We start from the raw sequence: 27,299 nt of genomic DNA, 5'->3' as shown, positions 1-27,299 counted from the left end.
GTTTGAAAATCTAAAAAAAAACTGTTGATTCTCGCAAAGTATATACGAATTTTATTTTGTTCTAAACAATTGCATGAGACGAAAATGCGATGCATACATAACTTCATTGAAGGTCTGGTACTCTGAAATTGAGAATCACTCAACTCGATTGTGATGGACCGGTGGCACAAAGGGGGCACTCCTAAATTAGTCGCTGCCTCATCGGATGTTTGGACACATGCATGGAGTATTAAATATAGACTAATTACGAAACTAATTATATAGTTTGCGACTAATTTACGAGACGAATCTTTTTGAGCCTAATTAGTCCATGATTTGACAATGTTTTGCTACAGTAAACATGTGCTAGTGACGGATTAATTAGGCTTAAAAAATTCATCTCGTGAAGTACCGACGGATTATGTAATTTGTTTTTTTATTGGTATCCAAACACCTTATGCAACATCCTCCTGACATACCTCCTAAATTTTAGTAGCTAGATCCAAACACCCCCTTATTGCATTTTCTGTTTAGCAGAATAAAGCGGCTTACTCAAATGTATACCCTATTGCAGCATATATATATTTTTGTAGTAGTTGTTATTGTTTTTGGCTTACATAGACATAATATGGTTCTCATTTTTTTCATGGTCACTGTTCAGTCTTAGTCCCTCCGTAGTGTATTCTAGCATTCAAAATTTGTCTTCAAATATAATGCATTCTAGAGGATAAAAATTAATTTAACATTAAATACTTTTCGTTTATCAACCAATCACTATTAATCATGTTGATGATAACGTCTGATTAGAAAAAAAAAAGAGGGTTCATGCGTCTTTTATGTTCTTTATTAATTTGTCTTAAAATTTATAGAATGCGCTTGGAGTATACAAATAGCAGACATGAGTTTCTTCCCAATGTTTAATATTTTCTGTTTTGCAAAATAAAGTGGCTTACTCAAATGTACACCCTATTGCAGCAATTTTTTATTTATTTGCTTTCATAGACACCAAGGTTCCCATTTTCTTTCCTGGTCATTGCTTAGGTGACATGAGCTAGTACGCAGTCTACAAATGAACACACAAACTAATCCAAGCAGGCAAGCAACACCACCTCAAGAATCCGATATGGATATTGAAGTTTCAGCGGCAAATAAATAAGGTGCATTCTCCCATAAATAAGCCGGCTGCTTCCGGTAGGAGAAGCAGGGTCCACGTCGCTCTAAATTCTCATGGCCGTCAGATCTTCCAATGAACGGTGCAGATTGGCCGAAGCGGATTTCACCGAAAGCAGCTTCTGATGCTTCTCGTTAGCTTCTTCGGTTTATCCTCGGCTTATCCGGCTTCTTGTGCGCAGCTTCTGCTCCGGAGCCAGTCCATCGAATATATACAGCGGCTTCAGATTCTTCTCTCTCCTGCCTCCGCTCCTCCCCTCCTCTCTCTCCTCTCCGCGCTCTCGCTCTCTCCCTCGCTCCTCGTCGCGACCGCCGAGGCTCCCCGCACCCTGTGCGCGGCGCAGCGGCGTCCCCCGGCACGGCGCCATGGTGCGTCGTCCAACGCCGGTGGCTGTGGCTGCATCCGAGCCCCTACTCTCCCCTGGCGCTGCCTCGTCCTGCCGGTCCGCGTGTGCTCGACGAAACCCTAGCTGCCTCTTCCTCGCCGTCGGCGGCGGCGGTGACGAAACTCGGCGCCTGGATCTAGCGGTACCTCACCCTCTTCTTCTTTTCCCCCGACGCTGGCGGCCCCGGAGCGGCGACGGGCTAGCCAGCCACGTCAGGCCCCTGCGCGGGCGGCGCACCGCCGTGGGTGGCCCCTAGAGCGACGGCCCCCAGCACGGTCGCTCCCTGCGCCACACCTAGGCAGGCGTGCGCCACCCATGCGGCAAGGCCATCACCGGTAGTACGCCCGACCTGGATTCGCGTTCGTGGCCCTACGTCATGTGTTTTCCTTCCTTCTCCTTTCTTCATTCGGCGTGTGCCTTACCTGTGTCGTTGCTCGTGGTTTCGTAAATGGACATGCCTAGGGTTTGCACAGTACTTGGGCTCCCTCAGCTTATGGTTTCATCTCTCCTCCATGCTATACTCGCGACGACAGCTACGCCGGTGCTGATGCTCCTTGGCTCTGAAGCCCAGGTGAGTTCCCACATCCTCCTCTTCTCTTGCTCCTCATTAGGCGTTGCAGCCCATCCCCTCTCTAGCAGACGTACGGAATTGGAATGTCAAATTGTGTTGGTTTCAGAAAGGGGACACAGAGGATAAGCAAGATTGCTTTGCTGGGGATTCTTGTTGATTTGGGGGGACAAGTCCATCTGCCTTCCTCACCTTTGGGTAAGAAACATGTGCTATGGTTTGTTGCTCTATATGCTAGCTTTCTGCTGCCTGTAGTTTAAGTGTTCGATTAAATGCCTATTCGAGTTGTGATCCCGACAGCCTCCACATCTGATACTTATTTTTCTATTCTTGTATGTGCTATTATCAGCTTCGATGTCACCTCCTCCCCTGCGCCTGCTGCCCACGCCGGTGCGCCCACTGTTGGTCCTACTGTGCTACATCGGTATATTCTCAACCTCATCCTCTATCCAAACATGGATTCATAAGGTGGTGCTGTGCTCTCTATGGTTCCGTGCGATTCATCTCTTCCCCGTAAAAAACTTATGGAAAGCAGAATGGTGGACACTTGATTTTTAGGAACATGAGGCGAACCTAGACTTGCGGGGTTTGAGTTAAGATGTCCTAAAATGATGATCATCTTTTAGTAATCCAATTGAACCTTACATAGTTAATTACTCCACTGGCAAAGGATGCTATTTCTCGGTGCATGACGTTGTGCCTACCTACAACAGATCAAATGATGCCATTTCGTTAGGCTACTCTTATTCACTACATTCTCTCTATTTTCTTATTGTGGTGGATTCATTGTAGCGGATTGCAGGTTCAGTTTATCATTTTGTTCTCTTTCAGTACCATGTCTGTACTTTTGAGAGTTTGTTGTCTGTTGTATCTCCAGGACTTCCTTACTGTTAATGCAGTGAAGCACAGTTCATGTGTATTCAAGGATTTAAATCACTCTAGTCTTACTGAATTGTTTCCCGTGCTAATTTAGGACACAACTGCATACAATGTGATGCATGCATTTATTTTACAAATTTCATTCCCACACACTGCTTTATACTTTAGAACCATTGTAGATTTGAGTACTTCCTGCCTATCCAAACTACTGTTTTTCCCCTGATGGTCAGTTCTAGTGATGGAAATATTTGTTGCTCCATAGCTTGTGATGAAGATGGATTCTCTATGCTACGAGAGAAAAGATAATGTATATGTTTCGCTGCCTGCTGGTAACTTGGATTCTTGCAAAGGATGGTAGTTTTCTACTTCTGCCTATGGATAGGGCTGTTATGTCTACAGGCTCCATTTTTCATGTTTCCGTCACACTAGAGATCCCTGTATATTTGGTTTGCTGCTTCCTGCTAGGCAGAGAATCCTAGATTAGGTCTACAGATTTTATCTCTACTGCATATGCTAGATGAGGCTAACAATGTGTGCTTCTTTGTAGTCCTAATCTGGCTGCGAAGCATTAGATGCAACAAAACATATATGTTTGGCCCACCATAGATCCGTGGTGAGGATCGTTGCCATAAGCTCATGTGGTTTGCTGGTTTGCAGTGATTGTATATTTCCTTACAGAATTAAGTCAGTGAATATCCATCTTGAGGGTTGGTGCTACATTGCTGATTTCTTTTGTGTCTATATATTTTCTCTCAAAATTTAAATTGGATATATATGTGATGCACTTCACCTTAGTGTGTGGATCCTTATATTCTGGATTGGTTTATTTGATAGTTCTAGTTTGGTATCCATGGGACTGTTTTGGTGTGGGATTCATCTAATTCTTTGTTTTTTGCATGTTCAGTGATTTTTGTGGTACAAAGCCTGATTTGATTGAATTCAATTTTTTCTGTTGTGGTCTCCAGGTGGGACACTGATGCCAATGTGTTCATTGTTGTCATGCTATAATAATGGTACAGCTACGGCATGTTGAAAGGTCCTTGTTTGGTTTTGGTAATTGAGTGACAACCTAGGTGGACTAATTGTGTTTATGTGAGATACATAGGTGATTAGTTCACAGGTACATGTGTGTGAGCAACATATGCCATGAAGGTGAAAATGGCTTGAAGATGTTGCAAAGCTCACATGTGATGATGAAGGAGCTTAAATGCACATGAGACATGACATTGAGTCATGTGATCAAGGTGGAGAAGATCAAGACAAGACTTGGCTTGATGGACCGATTGCAAGCGTGAAGGGCAAGTCGAAGGCTTTGGAGTGATGGACCGCGTGGCGGTGAAGCTTGAGCAAGACTTGGCGCCGATGGACGATAGCAACGATGAAGAGCAAGTGAAGTCAAGATCGATGAACCAATATGATGACATGATGATATGTAGTGGATCATATCATTGTTGATCGTGTTGGTGCATGTGTTGCATCGACATTGAAGGAGATGGAATAGAATGCGAAAGGCAAAGGTATAACCTAGGGCATTTCATTTCACCGGTCATAGGTGTGTAGAGAAGTTTATGACCAGATTTAGGATAGATGGCCGTACTATCAAGAGGGGTAAACTTGTTTGCATATCGGTCATCTAGTGCCACTCGAGTGATCTAACTTTGTATCGTTGCTAGGATCGAGTGGCGTGGCAAGTTGAGTGGCTAATCCTTTGAAAAATGATTATGAAAATGCTAACACACATACACATGATGGTGTACACTTGGTGGTGTTGGCACATTTGCAAAGGAGAAGAAGTTGGTGATGAAAACGAGTGAGACGCGCTGGTTACAGAGTGACCGGACGCGTCCGGTATGGTGACCGGACATGTCTGGTATTTGGCGACGTACTCAGCGATCGGACGCGTCCGGTCGCCACACCGGATGCGTCCGGTGTGAGTCAGAGAAGGCAATGTTCGGCAGTGCAGTCGATCGGACGCTGGCAGCGTCCGGTCCGGTGTGACCGGACGCGTTCGATCGTCAGAGGATGCTTACTGTACTTGACCGGACGCTGAGGCTCAACGTCTGGTCGGTTTCTAACTGTCGCGTCCGGTCGGCCCTGGAGGCTTACTGGACTCGACCGGACGCAGCGGTTGAGCGTCCGGTCATTTCGGACTGCGCGTCCGGTCGTCTTGTCAGAGAGCCATTGGAGGCAATGGTTGGACACGTGGCGGTCAGATAGCTACCGGACACATCTGGTATAGTGACCGAATGCGTCCGGTATTCGCGATTGGTGTGTCCGGTGCAGCGTCCGGTCGACCCGAAAAACGCCCAGTGAAGGGGTAACGGTTCTATTTGTTCGTGGGGTTATAAATAGAAGCCATGGTCGGCCTTGGGCCGGAAGCTGAGCACCTCGGGGGACTTTGTGTCCATGCTTGAGAGTGCTTAGAAGCCCTCCCTCTCACACATACTTGATATTGATCATCCGATTGTGTGAGTGAGCGATTCTAGTGCGATTGCATCGTGAGGTTGCATCGAGTGGCACTAGGTGATCGAGTTGCAAGCCGGTGGTGCTTGTTACTCTTGGAGGTTGCCACCTCCTAGACGGCTTGGTGGTGGTCTCCATGGAAGCCCGCAAGAAGCTTGTGCGGCGCTCCGGAGAAGAGCTTGTGAGGGGCACTTGTGCTCGCCCCGCGGGAGTCGCGAAGAGCAACTTTAGTAAAACGTGTCATTGAGCTACCCTCACTCAAGGGGTAGGTTCTTGCGGCGCCCGACGTGCGGGCTTAGCGGGTGATGCTAATTAGCCGCCAAACCACCAAGTGAGCGGTCGACACAACGGGGACTAGCGTGTTGGCAAACACGTGAATCTCGGGAGAAAAATCATCGTGTCAACCTTGTTCTTCCCGTTGGTTTTCATCCCCGTTACACAAGCTTGCGATTACTTTCATATACATTGAGATTGTGTTTTTTCTTTTGTAATTAGTTAGCTTATGTAGCTTGCTAGTTATCTTCTTGCTTGTGTAGCATAGAAGTAGCTCCCTTACGTGGCTAATTTGATTTATGTAATCTTGTTAGTCACATTGCTTAGTTTGTATAGCTAAGTATTTGCGCTCTCTAATTTGACATTGGTTGCCTTGTTATTGAGCATTGCTAGTGAGCTTAGGTGGCTTTATGCTTTTGCTTACTAGCATGTGTAGGAGCTCCCTTGTTGCTTAAAGTACTAGTGGCATAGGTTTGTGTGACCTTGCTTCTAGAATTGGTTAGGAGAGCTCTAGCAAGCCCGGCACCTTTGTTGCTTAATTAGTATCTTTTGAAGGTGCTAGAGAATATAGATAGAGGGGTGTAGTCTTGGCTAAACCGATAGTTCTAATTCCGCACTTGTTTCGGTTAGCCGACGCGATTAATTTTAAAAATGACTATTCACCCCCCCTCTAGTCGCCATCTCGACCCTTTCACATGTGTGCTGCATGCTTTCTAAATATTATTTTCAATTTTCATGTTGTTCTTACATGATATGCCCCTCCTTACATGAAATTCTACAACTTTTGTTAATTTTAGCAAATATTCTACATGTAACATGTGAATATTTCGCACTGTGGCATGGATTAATAATCAAACTCTCTACTTTTGTGCCATTCCTGTGAGTCGTTACCTTGTGCTACATAATCGCAGGCTGTGTCGTACCTACATTTAGAGATATGGCCTAAATCAGGATGATTACTACCAGGTGGCAAGAATTTAGGCACCTGGTAAGTGGGCCCTGCAACTTATATAATATAAACACACTGATTGATGCTGTTGCTGTTAGTGCTCTCGACAAACCTGATAATGCATCGGAAACCAGAAAATTTAACAACCTAGCTTCACTGTGACTGCTTAATCTTTTTATTGGTTCACCAATATAGTATATGAATTCATGGCCATCCCCAGCGCAACCTAAAATACTGATCAGACTAGGGATTATTCAACAACACAACTTTGCACTGGATGGTTTTGGTCCGCATATGGTTTTCTTGGGGGGTTTGTTACTGTATCCTCTGGTTTTAGGAATCAACATTTAATATATGTTTTGAACGCTCTTTTACTTTCTTAATTCAATGGCAGGGCTCCTGCTTTTTTTTCAAAAAAAAGTTTTGTACTTAGTCCATTGACTCAAGTCATACTTTCTAAACCCCGGTGATTATTTTTGTGATGTGCTATTTCATGATTATAGGGATGTCCCAACCTTTGATCTACTGCTGAGAATGGTCGCGAGTTCATCGGTAGAAATTCAGAAAAGAGCCACATGTTTGGAAAAAAATGGATAGCCCGTCTGGGAGGAGCAAGATGATAAGCACGACACCAGCTGAAAGCTCTTCGGTTCGCAGGTGAAAAATACAGCCCACTGGAGAAGAACAAGATCCTGATCAAATATATAAAGCACCTGCCAGTGCATGTAATATATGTCTATGCACCATTCCCGGCTCTTTGCAGCCTTGAACGACATGTAATATGCATATATATATATCTATGTACCTTATTACAGTCTATATATCCAGCACATTTTCTCCGTATTCAATTTTTTTTCCAAATGCCCGCCTCTGCTCGTGATGGCGCGCGCCTTTTACTAGTTTTAGCGAAGCAAACACGCCCACGTGCCGATAGAATGCAGGAAGGCGGCCAGAACCAGAATAAAAAAACGCAGCAACATTTCCTTTTTTTTTCTCCCGGAGAGCAAACCATCCGTGGGCTCCGCAGCCCGCAAACTCACGGCCCATTCGTGGGCTGTTCGCACTGGGCCGGTGGAGTCTAGCCGGTGGAGTCTAGCCATCCAGCAGCTGCGCATTGCTTTCCCTCAAAAGAAGAAGAAGAAGAAGAAAAGCAGCCTCACACGCATCTAGATGCATTTGGACATCCTTTATGCGATGCATCTGCTCTCTGCTCGCCTCTTGTCGTTCTCTTATTTTTACGTCGTGACAATGACACTGATGATGACGGTGACTCGTAGTAGGGAGTCCGGTAAAAACTGTTATAAAATACTTTGGGAGTAGATAGGATCTTCTCCTCCCCATCTCTCATAATTAACGTAGTAGATGAAAGTAGAATACATAGACATAAAAGATAGGGAGACTATTATTTATTTCTCTGAATATTGGTGATTACAACATAAAGCTCTCACGTATATATAGCGCTACCAAGGTCTAAGAGTTTGGTAAAAGTCCACATACAAACAAACTAGGATTATGAATCCTCCTTCTCATTTCCTTTTAGTATAGAGTCCATATGTTTTACAACACTCCCCCTTGAACGATTACCACGATATGCACATACCTAATTAAAAACTCCATCCGAAAATCCAGTGGAAAAACGATTCTTGAAGAAAAGAGTACATCGCATTCGTTAATTGCATTGCACATGTTGTCTCATTAAAAACCTTGTGTGAGAAACCTTCAAGCAAAAACTCACATAGAAAAAAAGAGTACAACATTTAACCTTCTTGGTCATATATTCTTCAGGATATTCTATTCTTCATGAATAGATATTGATCTTCATGATCTATGCATAATTGTTAGTGTTTTAGCAAATATGATCTACTTGATCTTTGTAATTCTAGTGGTTTATCTTTAAGGTAGATTCAATAAAAATATGCCCTCCTCATAAAACCAAAATTTGAACTTTATTGTTCAAACCACACTTTGCATAAATGTGTGCTTAATTAATGGTATGCAGCACCCAATACTATATCTTTCAAAAAGTTGGCTCATAATTCTTCTATGAATTATATGGGTATAAACAAGAGCAATATGTTTTATGCATAATAACCACTTATTAGTTGTGCAAAACAAATAAATTTTATCTTTCAGAGTAATAAATCCTTTCAGAGGATTATAGAGGTAAATAAATTAATATTCAATATGTTCTGGTGTATCAAACTTATACTAGAGTTTGAATACTGATAATTGTTCCTTAGTGGATTTTTAAATTATATGTTCTACAAATCTTCAAGATTTTGATTGTACCACTAAATAATAAATCCAGTCTTGCATTTGGCATTTAGGGGATAATTCAATTACCAAAGTCACCATTATTCTTATACCTTCTATGGTACTTAGAGGATACCAAACTTCATTGCTAGCTTTACAATATACACTTTCTAAGTGTTTGTATGACACCTTCATGCTATTTAGGATTTTTCATTTTCTTTCTCTCGGGTCTACATTCACTTCAGGAATTAATGGTGTTTTTTAAGAATCGACTGGTAAATACTTCATGGATTAAATCCTAAGGATGTTCTCATTCTCAGTGAATAACATTTCTCTTCTATGAGATATATTCTCTACCATATTAGATATTATTATGTGATATACACATTGAGATAGTGATATTCACTACAAAGTCATTCGATGACTCTTTTCCTTCTAGTACATGCTTTTCTTGAGACTTCAATATTTATACAGGAATATATATTCTACTTTAGACTTCTTAATACTTGTATGAGATTTAATTTTCGTATGTTGCGATTTATATTCTTTAGGAATCATATGAATTTTCATAATCCACTTATTAACTGCATATTTCATATTCATTCATTTCATTTGCTAGAGATATAGCAGAATATTTATTTCTTCTTGGTAAGAGATACAACCTCATTTGCCTTCTTCATTGACCCGATATAATCGCTACAGACGACTTTGTCATGGACTTTGTTTTTCGGATCCGAGTTCTTATAAGAGAAACATTTGTAATTATAGAGGTAGCGTTGTCGACAACTATTATTTTCTTCCAATATTCTCACAATGTGAGATTATTCTATCTCTTTGTCATTTCCCAAACAAGAGATGGCTTGTTGTTCTGCATACCCAACACTCATTATGCGCGCGCCTAGTGTGTTAGATACTTAGATTTCATCTTCATGATAATCCTCTTCATGAGGTGCTTAACCTTCATCATGAGGTGTTCTCTTCATAAGAATGGAGGAGTTTCGTTTTATTTCTATTCAACAAGTACACACAACTAGAACCAACAGGCGTCCCCGTGGATTTTAGCTTGATAACATACAACATTTAGTTTACTACTAGTAAACACAATTTTTGGTTTATAACTTCAAGTTACTCCTCTCATTTTCAAAAATATCGAGCATATGCTCCGCTTCATGCTTCACAAGAGCATTAGTCAAACTATTGTTTGATTTAATATGTGATATTGTTCCTGCTTCAAGCTTTGAGAAATATTTTCTTTAGATCATTTTCCTTCCGTGGAAATAATATTTGGCATTCAAAATAGACTTTCTCTTCCCCTAATGCTAATATTAGATCTTTAGTAGCATACTTCAAAAGATATCCCCTATCATGGGCTTAAAATAATCAAATTCATACATCTTCAACTACAAGTGGAGGCCCATTCATGTATGCTATGATGAAATTTTATGGCAAATATTCACGCACATATTTAAACACGGGGGTTAGTATTCATTAAATACAGCGAGCTAGAATACATAAAGTGCACTTAAGAATGTTTAGCATTCCTATAAACTAAGGGATGTTCTCCCCCTGATTTGCACATATTATAGTTTAAAAAACTATTTGATTGTCTAGCTTCTCCATTGTTTAGCCAAAAAAATTGATCCATTTACTCATACATAATTAAAAAATAGATCATATACTTCAAATATATAAATACGCAACATTCAAAATTACATGAAATTTCTTCTATAATTTTTCTAACAAAATGCCTTTTCTTCATATAAATCCCAAATCATCATTAAATATTTTATCTATTAACTCAATTTCCACCATAATTCAGTCCATTCAAGTGGGTCACTTCTCCATTTAGCCAATTTTAGATTGGCCCTTTTAGATTAACCAACTCTCCCTAATCTTAGGCTACTTGGCCCTAGACCAATCTATTGCTTATGCATGCGATGCAATGAAAGCAAAATGTTCCTTAGTTCAACGAGAACTATATAGACATAGCATACTAGCTAGCCAATGTAATTATGAGGGAAGTGCAAATGTAGCTACTAACTACACTATAGCTGCTATGCTAATATTCATGCATGAGTAGAGATAGTGCGACGAGAGTGCACAATATAGTGATACACATTCATGTGTAATGTGGAATATCGGTATTCAATCCAACATAATAGATAACAACAAAATAAAAAGTTACAAGCTTACTTGCAATTAGTGCAATGTAGAGAAAGTTAACTCAGCCGGAAAGGACGTGGCTAGGACTTCAAGTCATAATACATGCACTTAAAAATAGATTTAGGAAGGCTATGCCTATATCAAATATATATTACCCATATTTTCTTATGCCTTTACCCAAAATTCCTCTCCCATTTCATGCATTTTCATGTATTAAATAACAAGTACTTGTTCTGAAACTCCTCTATAGCCTTACCAATGACATCTTTATCCTCATCAGGTAAGTCTTCATAAGGTACCATAAGAATGTCTTTTTTGTTATGAACCGCCATGACGATTGTGGTCCCACTAGACGTGCCAAAAAATGTGTTGACACAAAAATGTGGCGGTGATCAACACACAACAAACTGAAGGATTTGAGTGAAACGAGACTAGAGATCTGCTTGGCTTCAACACAGAACCAACAGATTCTGAAAACCCAATGACGTGCCAGTCAATTTAACATGCAATTGACAAGGAGACAAAACCTTATCAGTAATTTAAGGTGGAACATGTCGGTGTTGGACCAGACAGTTCTAAATGTACGGCTAGATAGCCGATTCAATAAGGCTATCGACTAAATAGTCAATATCCGGCGTATCCATGAAATGAAGTTCTTTAAGTCAAGGATTATTGGCTAATATTAAATGGTAATAATATGAATCAAAATAACCGATGCTCATGGATTATAGTAGATTTATGATGACTGATTAATCTAGACAAAAACAAATTCAATACACCCAAATACAAAATCAGAAGATCTTTTTTCTTAAAATTCCAACATATATAACAAAATGGTCGATTGATGTTATCGATCGATTAGAGAAATGATAAACAACAAAGAAGCAATACAAGAAAGCATCATCGACTAAATGGAACATGATCGATATAAAGTGTCGAGCCGATAAGTTTGATGAAAAGAGTATAACATACGAACAAATCGACTGTCTAATATAAATGAATCTACAAACAATTTAAATCTAATATATTATCATCAACAGTGACCAGATCAATGGACGACCAATTAAGATGATATAATGCTGATCTATCTCTATCTCAATCGGGTGATTTTGTTATAATTAATAAAATATTAATTATAACAAGATCGATAACCGGTGAATCAACCAAAAAACAGTAAGAAAAATTTTACTAATCTTAACAGATTTTATAACTGGTGATATTGTATTAAACAACAAGTTATTTAACACAAGATCGATAATTTTGATCTATATTATGATTCGTAAGAGATCAATCAGCTGATGCAGCCTTATAAACTACAATACAGATCAATAACTAACTTATATTATGACTCATAAAAGATTAATCAGTTGATGCAGCTTTACAAGCACAATACAAATTATGACGATACTCACAAGTAAGCTGGACGTCGATCAGTCGATGCAGCCATATTTACTAAAGAACTCGTCGAGATCTACAGTACTCCTACTCCTAATGCGATGGCGAAAGCCAGAAAGATTGTATTGATTGAGTGTTTATTTTCTTGTACAATAACCAGAGTATAATATTTATACTCGAAACCTAAATATGAATCATACTCAAATACGACCCATTATAATTTTTGAAATAAAAGAAAATTTCCTAACTTAATAATAACTTGGACCGTAATTTTCTTTATTTGTAGAGTCCGACACATTTTCCTGTCGCCATTCAAGCATAGCCTATTGACGCCGTCTGCTGACGTCATCTATAAAATAGTCGATTCTAACATTGCATCTAAATCAACTGATACCGATTCACATCTAATAGATTTCTGGATGACACAATCCTAAAAGCTTCAAGTTCTCGCATTCTTCTTTCCAAATTTTAGTGTAAACAGCTTATATATGTAAAACATGTAAATCTAATTCATTCCATGCAAGATTAACATATATCACTGCAAGTAAAAATTACAACTAAGAACTTTATATTAGTCTTCAAACTAATAAAGTAACCATTAACTCTTCTACAAGTTTACATAATTCACTTAATTCAATGAGAATTAATACTTAAAGCACCACCACCACTACTATCAATACTTCAGGATATGAATTTCAAAAGAAACAAATCTATAAGCACATGATTTAAGTTCTTCTTGAAGAGAAACAATGTTCTAATTTCTATCCATTCTTACATGTCTTAGTTTCAATGCTTGACATTTAGCAGCTTCATGCTTGCTCGATCCTTCTAGGAGCATAATATATGCAAGTCACATATCCTGATTTATAGAGCTATCTAAAAATTCTGACTCAATTTCTACTTGATATTGAGTAATTCTGGATGATATTGGATACTTCTAGTACTTCAATGCTCTTGATCTTCTATTTCAAGAAACATTTCTTCTGGAATTAGATAAATTCGTCTTTATCATCTCGTCTTCTATGACTTTTAACACAAAGCTTCAAGCTAATTGTATTTATTTATAGAGTATCATTTATATCCTATATGGTCATATAAGCTTGAAAATTCAATTTCCAATATTTCTAACATTATGCAATCATCATAATATATATAGTATATCTTCTACAATTTCTCATGCAGTGAGTCCCTTATGCAGTGAGTCCCATAAGACCTTTAGGATTTAGCTTGGTCACATACTCATTCTTTGAGAGTAATACCAGGAATTACTATGCTTAAGATCTACTCCACTATAGTAGTGATAGAATATCCTACTGGATTTAACAAGACCATGCTATATAATTTTTGCCATTCATGGCAACTTTAGGATACTCCTTCATGAAGATATGCATATATTATTATAACTAAATCATGTGCATATAGATTTACTACGTGTAAACAAGTAGCAAGGTGCAAAAAGATAGTGGATGGTATATGTAAATTTTCAGAATTAATACTAACTATTTATTCATCCCAAAAAAATCATTATGGTAGAGAAAACAAATATGAGCATCTCAAATATGATAAGTCTAAGGTCTGCAGGATTTAGAGATCTCATATACCTTATATCATTGTTTCTAGTGTAATAATTTATTCTTACAATTAAGTGACATATTCATAATGGAGTCGCACTAGAATTTTTTAGAATTAAATTCAAAGCATAGAAAATTTTTAGAATTAATCTACTATTTGATACAGAAAAATAAAGGTAGAAACAACACCCATTAAATTTCAGATTTAATGTGTGTATATTTACACACTCATACATACAGGTATAAGACATACAATAAATATGCATGAACAGTGGGTTTAGGGTTAATTTTTCAGAAAATTGCTGTAAAAACTAAAGCACCCTAATTCTCGTGAAGTACATGATCGACTCTACAAGAGTCCAATTCCAATTCAATGCTTAGACTGATTCTGGCCCGTGTTCTCCTATAGTTCCGTTAAGATCTGCTTCGGTTTGTTTTTAGCCGATCCAGAGTAGATACGAAGGCGTACAGGCCTATTGTACGATACGACTGCAGGCCAGGATAGACTAGCCGCCTCCAGCGTGCGAGCCGCGGCGTCATAGATGGGACTCAACTCGAGGAGAACGGGAAGCACGAACCTAGGCATGATTGCATTTGGCAGCCACTGCTGGAGGCTGGATCGAAAGTAACGCGAAGTGTCAGGGTGCGCCTGTGGCGTACAGACCACCGGTGCGCATGGACGCGATCAGGAACGTTCAGACAACCAACGGCGTACGAGCCGATTACGGCTAGCTAGCTGCTCAGCTGCAGGCCGAGATAGATGCAACAAGCGACACGCCGAGGACAGCTTTTAGTTCATGGATGCACGACCGTGTGCCCGTGTGCTCATGCAAGAGCTCAACATGATAGACTTCGTGGCGTTCAGTTATGTGACGAGGTAGAGCCTACCATGCTCTCTTTTTTTATTATAACCCTAGATTAACCTCTCGTAGATGAATTACTGTATATGCAAAAATCATATGATAAGCAAATAAATATGCGTGCAAGCATATAAGTGTACTTGCTATTGCTTGCACACGGATTAAAAGCAAAATAATAATTCAGCTTGATGGCCGATCGATGCTAAACATGCAGGCTTAGAGTCGGACCACAAGGATCGTGCAAGATCGGTTTCTCTCTAATGCAGTGATCTTCGTGTCACTAGCATGTATCCGTGCATATACTATTGGTGTACTCGAGTGTGTATGTACGTACTTCATGTACAGTTCAGTTATTCAATCAAGAAAATAGTAAACAGGCTTAATAGCCAAGGCAAACGCAATCTGCGAGATGCGGTTCTTTCGTACCCTTTAGAGGATGCTAATTTGATCTACGTCAGATGCCGCGTAGGACAGTGATTAGTAGATATATACCGCGTAGGGCGTTTGGCATTGTCGTAGAACTGGCTGCTTGACGGCAACAGTGCATGTCGATGTAGCGTAGATTAGTTGCAGGTAGAGGTAGTAGATCCGTTCCGCTAACGACATCGGGGATGTCGACGTCATTCAAGTAGTCGCGGCGGGATGTCGGCACAAGCGTCGGCGTTGAAGATCAACGACAGCTTCAACGGCGATGTCGACGTAGAACTTGTCGTGCTGATAACGTGTTATAAAACATGTTGCCAACGGTCAGGACCTTATCCTCTCCGTCTCTTATGATCAATATAGTAGATGAAAGTAGAACACATAGACATAAGAGTTAAGGAGATTATTCTTTGGCCCTGTTCGCTTCGCTGAAAAAACAAGCCGAAATACTGTTCCGGCTGATTTGTTGTGAGAGAAAAACATTGTTCCGGCTGAAAAAACAAGCTGAAAAGTACGGATTATAAGATAAGCGAATATGACATTTATTTCTCTAAATATTGGTGATTACATCGTAGACCTCCCACGTATATATAGCTCTATCAAAATCTAAGAATTTGGTAAGAGTCCGTATATAAACAAACTATGATTAGAATTTCTCATTCTCTTTCCTTCTTGACGGAGTCCATATGTTTTTTACAACAGAAACTGCGAGCGAGCGACGCAACACAATCATCACGCATCAGTCGGCCGAGTCCGCCCATTTCCAGCGACGCAACACAATCATCACGCATCAGTCCGAGTCCGCCCATTTCCTTCCCTCTCAGTCACTCTCTCTCGTCAGAATGTTCTGGCAAGCCCCGGCCCGTTTAACTCACCATCACATACATACCAGTCGCACCAAATTAAAAAAGAAGTCATCAAGAAACAGAAAACGAAAACAACCACCGTGTGCCGTCGCCGTCGCCGTCGGCAAACGCACGCACGCACGGTGAGCCGTCTCGTCGTCGCGGCTCATATCAGCTGACCAGCATCAGTAATAATAATGGAATTCACTGCCGTCGCCGTAGCTCCCACTGTTGGTGCGGCCCGGACGAGGCATCACCACCCACCCATATGGCCACGGTACGTGGCCGGCTCACTCGATACACAAGCTCGCTGACATGACATGCACGGCACGGCCAGTATGTTTTTTGATCGAGCGAGCTTTGACTGCTCTGACTGATACAGGCCGCCGCCGTTCGTGTTGTACAGACTACACCTACCGTTCGTTAATCCATGGGCCTTGGCAGCTAACAGGGAACAGTGTTTTTCTCTCACACCAAATCAGCCAACAGTAAATAATCCACGATACAATACGGCTCTGTTAAATAAACCATCAGTAGCAGCACGCCGGACGGACGGACGGGCGTCGACAGCCGGAGCTCTAATGGAGCCAAGCCAAGGCAAGCAAAACTATACTCGCCATCGTCGTCCAGTGAAAACCTTGCGGCCGGACGTACGGGGTGCCATCGGAGGAAAAAGGCAAGAGCAGCAAAGTAGCGGCTCCTGTTGTTCCCTCCCCTCCCTCTCGCCCCTCGGACTCGGAAGTTGGAAAGCAGCAGCAGCGACGCAGGTGAGCCGTGCCGGGGGGCGCTGTGGGATGCTATGCTGGGGGTCCCGACTATTCACACGCTGCTGACACTGCTGCAGCTGCAGCTGCTTCGTCCGTTGCTTCCTCCTCCTTGGCCCGGTGCGGTGACCCCAGTCGGCACACGCGCCAATTAAGCCAAACGCGCTCCCCGTTCCTGCCCCACGCGCACCACACACGTCCGCGTCGAAACATTTAAAAAAAATGAGCAATAATCCAGCAGGCCCCGATCCCACACCAGCGCCCGACAGCGACCGCCGCGAGTGATGCCGAAACGAAAGGCGTCGCGCTCGCTCCCACGCGGGCGGATCCTCTGTGTGTCACCACCGCATCGATCGGCAAGCGCGGCAGCCGGCGGCTGCAGCGGCAGTCCACGGCCGTGGCCGTGCTTTTCAGCAGCTCGAGCCGTCGGGCGGATTGATGCTGCCACGCCCGGCCGTCGCGCTCGTGGGTCTCGCTCTCGCGCCGGATGTTAAACAGCTTAGCATAGCCGATCGGACGGGGCCGTGCGCACGTCCCCGTCGGTGGCCCCGCGACCCACAAGCTCGTGCACCAAATCTGTCCGGCGGGCGCTTCGCGTTGCGTCCGTCACTCGGTGCGTGTGCAGTGCAGCTGTGCAGGTGCAGCAGCTACGTAGAGTAGACTCCGCTTGGTGCTGGCGGGAGGCCGGGAGCTGTGGCACTGAACGCAGTGACGCACGGAAGCAGAGCGGTCCGTCCGGTCCAGCAGCCGCAATGATCCTCAGATATTTTGGTCTTCCACGTAGGAGTAGTACGTATGGTATGGCATCTAGACTCTTTTTTTTTCTTCTCTGGTATAGGTAGGTGATACTAGTACTCTACGCAGATTTTTTGCCCTAATAAAACGAAGAAATACATGGGCACTCCGTACATCGGCACCTCGGATACGGATGCTGTGTGCTGTCGCTGCTGTCCGATGGAATGAATGATGATTGGGGTGTAGCAGGAGCATACGCTAGGGGTATCAATATCATCGTCATCAATTGTACTAGTAAATTCGTAGGGAACGACGACGTACCGCGTAGGCTTGCAATCAGTGCCGCATGAGGAAACGACGGCCTGCCATTCCTTTGTTTGAACAGACAAAACGGAAATCACGTGTCTCCAACCATTGGACCAACCACCGTGAAATCCCCACCGGGACGCCCGGCGCCATCGTCCGATGCTCCTCCGGTTTCTTGCTCCTGGGGCGCAACCTGCAAAAACACGCGTGTTTCACGCTGGGTTATTACAGCCCCCCTCGTGTTTCTTGCTCTTGCTTCTTCATTCTACGGTCTCCACATGCCGCCGATCGGCGCGCCCAAACCTACAGTGGTGGGACGCGCGCGCGGCGCGACGCGTCTACAGACTACAGCAGGCAGTGCACCGCAGCAGCACGCGGTGCGCGGGATCACGATGCGTGGGGGACAGGCAGACACACGCCGAGCGAGCGAGACACACGAGACCGCGTGCGCAGCCTGCCGCCACGTACCAACCCGGCGCAGAGGCGTCCGAGATATTTCCCGGCTCAATCAGTGCCGTCTGCCCGCCCATCCATGGTCCGCCATATCGCCTGTGTGTGTCAGATAGCGACACACGAGACGGACGGAGATGGAGAGAGTACGGCGCGCGGCCCTTGTGGCGTCGCCCGGAGCTTCCGGGCCGGGTTGACACGTAACGTACGCACGACGGATACGAGCTGGTACGGCCGCGGCCGCACATGGCTGGCGAGATCCCGATGGATGTCGCCATGTGCGTGCCGATCGGTGGATCACCCACTCCGTTTCTTCACTTCACGCGCGTGCTTCCGCCCGCGGGGGACCAGAGCCGAGCTCGCTCGTCACGGAACACGGACTCACGGGGCAGCCGGCAACAGCAATGTGCGTGTCCCATGCCGCGGTATATATTCTAATCGCTGTGCCGCCGCAATCGCCGAGGCAGCAGATCCCGATCGTGGCCCGGCACCGGACCCGCGTCCAGATCTCGATCGTTTGCTTTCGTTCGCGGGCGCCTCAACGTCGCGAGGTCGCGGTCACAGGTCACAGCGTGCTGATGGAGGAATTCAGGAAAGGCACTAGCAGCAGTAGCTGAGGCTGCAGGAGTGACTCCTAGTGGTGCCACGTCGGCCGGGTGACTTGGACGAACACGCTGGGGCCCGGTTGTATGTATGTGCTCGTTGACCCTCCTCTAGCGCTTGTTGGCGTGTCAAGACACGCGACTCGAACCGACACATCGACGTTATTATTAGGAAACTGTTTTGGTGAAGCATGCATGCTTGGCACATGCTCATTTCTGTAGCTATTTATTTTGCCTTTTCGGCTGGATGCTTTCAAAAGAAAGGTTTATTTTGTTCACACGTATCGCTAATGCTGTAGTGTGATTGTGCTATGATGGGATCGGGGGAGGAGGGGAAAGGAGGCCGCCCTTGGCTTAGTCTGCAAGTCGCCGCTGCTTGGGACGTCGTCTTCTTCGACGCATAACAGAGCAGCGTTGAATAAAGGATGTGAGAGCTAATGGACTGGACTCAGGGTTGGGTTAGACGGGTTGAGCCCAACCGTGACCTAGACAACAAATCAATAAGGTCAGTCTCGGTTGGAGCTTCATCATGTTTTTATTTGCATTTAATGAGTTGTCACGTAGGTGCTTTTGATGATGTGGCAACATTTTGAGAAGAAAGAGGAGTTAGTTTCATGGGGACGAGACTCTCTTGGCACGATTACCAATTCTCTATAAGTTATGAATTTAATGTCTACAAAATAATAGAATGAAACTTTTCACTGAGAGCGAGGGTTTCATCCATGTTTTATGTTTTGTTTCATTCTATATGATATGACAATATAAAAAACAACGCAATAAAACTCTAAGAAAATAATTAATTAGTTTGATGAATGCTTTGAGATTTGTGCCATTTTTAGAAGGAGTACCGGAGTAGTCCTCAGAAAAATAATTAGAATCACATTTTTTTTTGGATGGAGGTATTAGGGATTAATGAAAAAAGAAAAGTGGAGATTTGTGCCATTTTTAGGAGTACCGGAGTAGTCCTCAGAGAAATAATTAGAGTCACCAGCCCTGTTCGTTTGACTTATAAGTCGTACTTTTTTAACCAATGAATAATATATTTTTTTCACAACAATCAGTCAACAGTACTTTTAATCATAGCTTATCAGCCAAACGAATATGACAATATTTTTTTTTTGGGATGGAGGTAGTAGGAATTAATGAAAAAGAAAAGTGTGTTCTCCCGCCACACACATATTATTAGTACATCGGTGCCAGTGACAGCACAGCGCCTCTCTTTGGGATGTTCCAAAGCGAGCCACCCCACAAAATTAAAATTGGTCCCTATTTCCTATGTAAAAAATATAATTCGTCCATCGGTTATGCCCTTCAAATTAAGTATTCCAAATCAATCCGTCCTATTACTAGCATTTAGCAAATCAGAACATACGATTGAAGCACCCCACCTAATCTACCGGCCAAGCTAAGAAAAAAAAAACCCTCCTCCAATCGTGAATATAAGGTCTTGTTTAGTTCCTCCAAACGTTTATGTCCTATCCCATTGAATGTTTAGACACATACATGAAGTATTAAATATAGACTAAAAAATAACTAATTACACAGATTATAACTACTTTGCGAGACGGATCTTTTAAGCCTAATTAGTCAATGATTTGACAATATGGTGCTACAATAATACATGTTCTAATGACGGATTAATTAGGTTTAATAAATCCGTCTCATGGTTTACTGATGGATTCTGTAATTTATTTTTTTATTAATATCAAACACCCCATGTAATATCTGACAGCCAAAACTTTATAACCTGGATTTAAACCAGGCCTAAGTCCATTTAACCTTTCCCGAGTCGCATCAAATGTAAACTATGGTATCTCTGGCGTATCTTTTTCTTTCTTCATTCTTTATTATATCCTATTTAAATTCAATACTGATCAGTACGTCTGTGGCACATCTTAACTTTAACAATGATTTATGATAAAATTATATTCATAAACATGGTCATTGTGCATTTGTACCTCTAACCTCTTACCCTGATTTTTCTTGTGTACAAGTTGACATGGACAGATATGCTACTGCATCGGGGGATCAAAGCAGCAGAAATCTCTCCGTCTCTTCGATTGTCATCTTTCACCGAACGTCAAGTCAAGAGGCCGATCAAGGTAATAAAAATACGTATCCAGCAACCGCCACGCCCTAGCTACCTTACAGGAACCCAGCGCGCAATGCAAGATTGCAATTTGCAAACTGTTTCTCAAAACCGACAAGGGAAGGACGCAATAAACTACGTTATCCTCTCCACAGACCACACAGCCCGCCAAAAGCACGGTCGGACGACTCACCACCGACTCCTCACTCCAGCAACCCCCACAAGACAAATAGAAAATTTGCTCATTGCCATCAAAATCTATACTGTTTTCCTCGTTGCCATAAAAAATAATAGTTTTTCTTATCTGCGATCAATTTGTGTTTTTGTTTACTTAACTGCCATCACCGTTAAGTACATGTGGTTTGTTTTCTTAACTGCTATCAGGTTATATAGTTTATTTTCTTAATTGCCATTTAGCATACGGCGTGACCTGTGTCCCCATGTTCACTTTCTGATTTTGCCCCTGCCCAGATCAAAGCGGTGGGATACCCCCACGAACCCGACATTCTAGCCAAGACGATAGGCTACCAGTAGACACACAAAAAAAAAAGACCAACGAACCCTAGCTCCACCCGATCCAGCGCGCGAGCCGGCGATCTCGTGTCCCCGAGCCTCGCGCCCGAGCCATCGCCACCCGCGGGGTCGGGTGCCACCGCCGCCACAGCCCACGGGGCCTGGCTCCACCGCCGCCACCGACCGACCCGCTGACCCGACCAGACGCCACCCAGCCGGCACACCGACCCGCCGGGACACCACCCAGCTGGACATCGACCGACGTCGGGACGTCTTCACCGACGGGACGCCTCTCCTCCGGCCCAACCTACTGCCCCTCCTCACTGCACATGGTCTGAGGAGGCATGGCGTCGCCGACACATAGCTCTGACACATCATGGCTTCCTTCAGGGTAATTGCTTTTGCTCTTCCCTTTCTCTTCTTATCTCTTGTCGATTAGAAGATGGAGCACGAACGAGTAGACTTTGTTGGTTGTGCATAGTTTTGATAGCGTATTGATTCACAAGATGGACCCTGAGTCCAGCTACCTGTTGAAAATCAGACTTTCTGGGAATCCTAAAATGCGTAGGAAGGAGTTTGCATGCTTTCATATCACCAAGGTGGTTGATGCTGATCGATGCAATTTTAAGGATCTTGTCAAAGAAATTGTCAATGCATATCCACATGGCTACAATGAAATAGTTACTGTTTTTACTATGATGAGTTCCAAAAGATCTTCCCTCAAGTCACAACAGATCAAGAACTTCTTGCAATGTTCAGCAAACATGTTAATAGCAAGGTAGTTCGCATGACCATTACATACACTGAACCTGGAGATGTTGTGCCCATCCCTAAGCTTTATACTTCTAAAAATTTAGAGGTCCTTGATATCCCAAGTACTCCATCCATGGCTTGTCCAGTTATACCTCAAGCAAGCCAGTCCACTATGTCTTCTGCTAGCCAGTCCACTATGCCTTCAGCAAGCCAGTCCACTATGCCTTCTGCTAGCCAGTCCACTATGCCTTCTGCTAGCTAGTCCACTATGCCTTCAACAAGCTAGTCCACTATGCCTTCAAGCCAACCTAGCACAAATGAGCCTACTAATGATGATATTCTTGCTGTTGATGGTATTCTTGCAAATCCTAAACCACATAATGAACATGTGGGTATTGATGATGAAGCTGAATACCTGACCCATGGTAAATCTGGACCTGCTCAAATTGAGAGCAGTGACTCTTAGTCTAATGAAGAGTATGAGGAAAAGGATGGTCTAGTTGGGAAAGATCCTCTGCCACCTACACCAGTTTTAGCTTATGACAAAAATGATCCTCCACGGCAACATATATCCCAACATGTGTGAGTTTAGGTTAGCACTTTCTCAGAATGCTATTAAACATGAATTTGAGCTTAACATCGAAAAGAGTAACCCAGAGAGAGTGAGGGTATATTGTTCAAGGAAGAAATATGAAGGATGTAGATGGAGATTACATGCTCGTACAATGAAGGACAACATTACAATGAAGGTAACATTTGTCCAATTGAATTCTTTTTTATTCTATGCTTTATTTTGTAAAATTCTGGGTATATTGTTAAAGGATGAGTGCTTTATTTAGCTGCCTTCTAAGAACATTTGTTCAATTTGTTGAAATGTATATGCAGGTGACGAGGAACCCACATAAACATTCATGTTCCAGTTCAAGGAGTAAGGTAGTGAGGAATACAAGCAAATTCTGGGTGTGTGAACAAGTCAAGGATTGGCTCGCGGAAGATGCAAGCGTGGGAGCTAAAGGATTGGTGAGGCGGATAAAGGATAAGCACAAGGTAGATGTACCTTACCAAAGAGTGTATGATGGTATGAAGCTAGCTGATAAACAACTATTTGGTAGTGAAAGTGCAATTAAGCCTTAATTGTGGGTTTTGGTGATAATGACCACGCAATTAGAGAACTAATGAGATTTATTGAGATGATAAGCCGAGAATTTATATTCAAGGATGCTATACGAAATGGAGGAGCCCTAATGTAGATGGCTTCAAACTCAAAGGAGGTTTAAATTCTTTTATATATTGAATTTGAGTATAGAAAAAGCCGTACTATAAAGGGGGCACAATGCTTAAGCTAATATGTGCTACCAAGTGCTCAAACAACCACATGCATCCTCAGATTCACAGCCAAGACAATCTACACTTCACTATTATCCTTGCTGTCTTGTGTGGTGCGACACTGCCGCACTTGAAGAGAGGGTCGCCCGACCCCTTGGTTGTGGGCTTCGGCTCTCCCGACCATTGGTCGCGGGCTTCGGCTCTCCCAACCCTTTGGTCATGAGCTCCGTCTCGCCTGAACCCTTAGGTGCGAGCTCCGTCTCGTCCGACCCCTTGGGTGCGAGCTCCATCTCGCCCGACCTCTAGGCCATGGGCTTTGTCTCGCCCGACCTCTAGGCCATGGGCTCTGTCTCGCCCGACCTCGAGGCCACTGGCTTCGTCTCGCCCGACCTCTTGGGTGCGATGTCCGTTGAGGGCTGGGGGTATATATACCTTTTCCTTTCCTCCCCAACGGCTATCTACGATTGTAGTGACCGTTGGGGGTTGGGGGGTATATATACCTTTCCTCTTCCTCCCAACGGTAACCTGCTCTCTTTTTTCTCACTTCAGCACATCCAAAACAGAGCAGGAGCTCTCTCTCTCTCTCTCACTCCATTGTTGACCTCAAGCCCCCAAGCAAATCCATTAATTTTTCATCAATTCTTGAGGGATAAGGGTCCTAAACCCGATTAGAGAGCAGCTCCATTGATTCCTAAACTCTAAAGAGCACTTGGTTCACATCTTAGTCGGCGGTTGTGTTTGTTACTCTTGGAGTTTTGCTCCTAGCCGGCTAGAGCATCGCCTGCGGAGCTTGCCAACTTGTATGGCAGTCTCGGGAGGTTTGTAACCACCTCTTGCAGCGAGTAAAATCACCCCTCATCTCAAGAGTTCACTCTCTTGACTTGAGAACGAGGTAAGATTACAAACCCTTAAGCCTTAGTGGTACACCTCAACAACGTGGACTTAGGCAAGCCTTGGTGGCGAGCTGAATCATGGAATAAATCCTTGTCATCTTGTGCTTGTGTTGCTACACTTGTGTTTCTGTTGTTGTTGAGGTGATTTCTAGAGTTTGAGGCCGATCTACTTGTGTGTGGTGTTCCCATCACTTTCAGTTGTCGATCTGTGATCTACTACCCTACAGGAAGCTAAGAAATATACCCAATCTAAATTTCATTGGGAACATTTTGAACTGTGAACTAATCTCTCCTGTAGGTGCGGCAGTGACGCGCTCATAGAGCGGCAGTGCTGTGGGTGAATTTGACTTCGGTTTGAGTTAAATTTTTACAGGCCTATTCACCCCCCTCTAGGCGTACCAGAGATCCTACAGGTAGTTAGGACAATAGCTTTGACAACCTATATAGTTTAAGGTAGACGTTGAAAAGTGCAGCCCTAGAAATTTTGTAGTCATAGATCACTACAAAATTGCTGATCAAAACAGATTTAATAAGTTCTTCTTTGCTATGAAACCATGCATAGATAGTTTTCTAAAAGGATGCAGACCATACTTGGCCATAGATAGCACCTTTTTGACAGGAAAGTTTATGGGGCAGCTAGCATGTGCAATAGCTGTTGACGGGCATAATTGGATGTATCCAGTTGCTGTTGGAGTGACATACTCAGAACAAATGAAAATGGGATTTGGTTTATGCAAAGGCTTAGAGATGCCATTGGATCTCCTACAGGCTTAGCTATCTGTACAGATGCTGGTCAAGGAGTGATGGCAGGAGTGAAGGAAGTGTTCCCAAATACAGAACATAGAGAGTGCATGGTGCATTTGGTGTCAAACTTCAAGAAAAAGTACAACAGAAAGATATTTGAGGACCATCTTTGGCCCATAGCATATTCATTGAGCCCCTACTTTTTTAGCAGCATTGGAAAAGCAATGGAAGATGCTAAACCAGAAGTAATGGCTTATATAAGGCAATGACATATTAAGATATGGACAAGAAGTCAGTTCTGGACACATTGCAAAGTTGACTATGTGACCAATAATTTAACAGAGTGCTTCAATAATTGGACAAAGAAGTACAAAGGTCTAAATTTGGATAACTGCAAGTATGGTGACCCTGATGATATAACAACCATGCCAGCTGAGAAGTAAGCATGCTGGCATTGCTCATCTTTAATTTTTTTGCCACTTGTTATTAATTTTATATTGACGCCTTTTAATATTGGATGTGATTTATGAAATGCAGGGAGAAACCGAAGAGGAGGAAGAAGAGAATTGAACCATCGTGTGAGAGTAGTATTGTCCTAGTTTAAGCAGGACCTAAAACAATGCAGTTTCCTTCTAGGTATGCCTCTGTACAGATGATCACAAAATCATTCATATAGTAATTACACTATACTTTTAGTAACACAGAATATTATTAAGCCAAGCCCTTTCAGAACACTTAACTGAGCAACATGGGTTCATCATGTTAGTCAGTTAATATAGCATTGCAGATAAAGCACCAATTTTAAAAGTTATTTTTAAATTGTTTTTTTCTAGAACAATCACCTATAAATGCCTTTTTTATAAGCACACTATAATTCCATTAAAATCAATTGACATCTACCTATAGCCAAAATTTTAATTATTTTTCGTACAAATGAAATTCAGCAACACATGCTTACATGCATAACTAGTTTGTATTTTCCTTACATATGCTTAGATGCAGACCTTCTCTGTACACTTTTACAAATCTCATCATATACTGTATTCGGAGTTGTTTTTCTTAAAAATGTATCTTTTTTGTGTGTTACAGCTAAGGCGCTTCAGTTAGCTTAGGTTCTGGAAACTCTTTCGGGTATGCTGAAATTGCAAAACTCCTATTCTTGATTATAGTATTCTCAATATTATACGCTCAAATTATAAAGTTAATCTTCTGGTCACAACATTCTCGATATTATCCTCTGAAATTGTAAAGCTCTCTCACATGCAGGTCTAGAAGTGGCTCAAACCAACCTGATCCACTTGCATTGATTACCCTTTCATGTCTTTAGGTGAAACAACACCACCACCTTCCACATCCACGCCTACATAACAGAAAAAGGATAAAAGAAAGGCCAAGGCACAAGTGAAGAAGACGAAAAAGATGGTTCCAGTGCCACCCGATAGTCCAACTATGGCGACCAGAAGCAAGACTCCTCTAAACCAAAGCCCTACTGCACACACTAGAAGCAAGAGGAAACTTTTAGATCTTAATTCGTAGTTCATGCATATCATGTGATGTTAAGTAGTGCAACTGCCTTATTTTGCTTGCTATGCAAACTTATGGCTGCTTATTTTGCTTAGCGAGAATGAGCCTAATTGCGAATTATATGGACAATGATGACCCGTTGAACTTGCTCTTTTGCTTGGTCTGTGAACCAATGAACTGCTACTTTGCTTGGTGAACCAATGAACATCTATATAGTGTATGCCTAATGTCATGTTAATTGTGTTCAAAATATGTTGCCTTAATGTTGTTTGTCATGTTCCTATAATATTTATGTTGCAGTTTCTATCATTTTATCTGATATATGGTTCTGGACATCAATGACATCAAGGAATTCTTGGACAACTTTTTTGAGGGGTAAAACTATCGTTTCCCTCCAGTCTAACATATTGCTAACAGAATGAC

This window comes from Miscanthus floridulus, chromosome 17 (assembly GCF_019320115.1).
Source record: "Miscanthus floridulus cultivar M001 chromosome 17, ASM1932011v1, whole genome shotgun sequence".
Classification (NCBI taxonomy): domain Eukaryota; kingdom Viridiplantae; phylum Streptophyta; class Magnoliopsida; order Poales; family Poaceae; genus Miscanthus; species Miscanthus floridulus.
Note: the sequence above shows the minus strand (reverse complement) of the source record.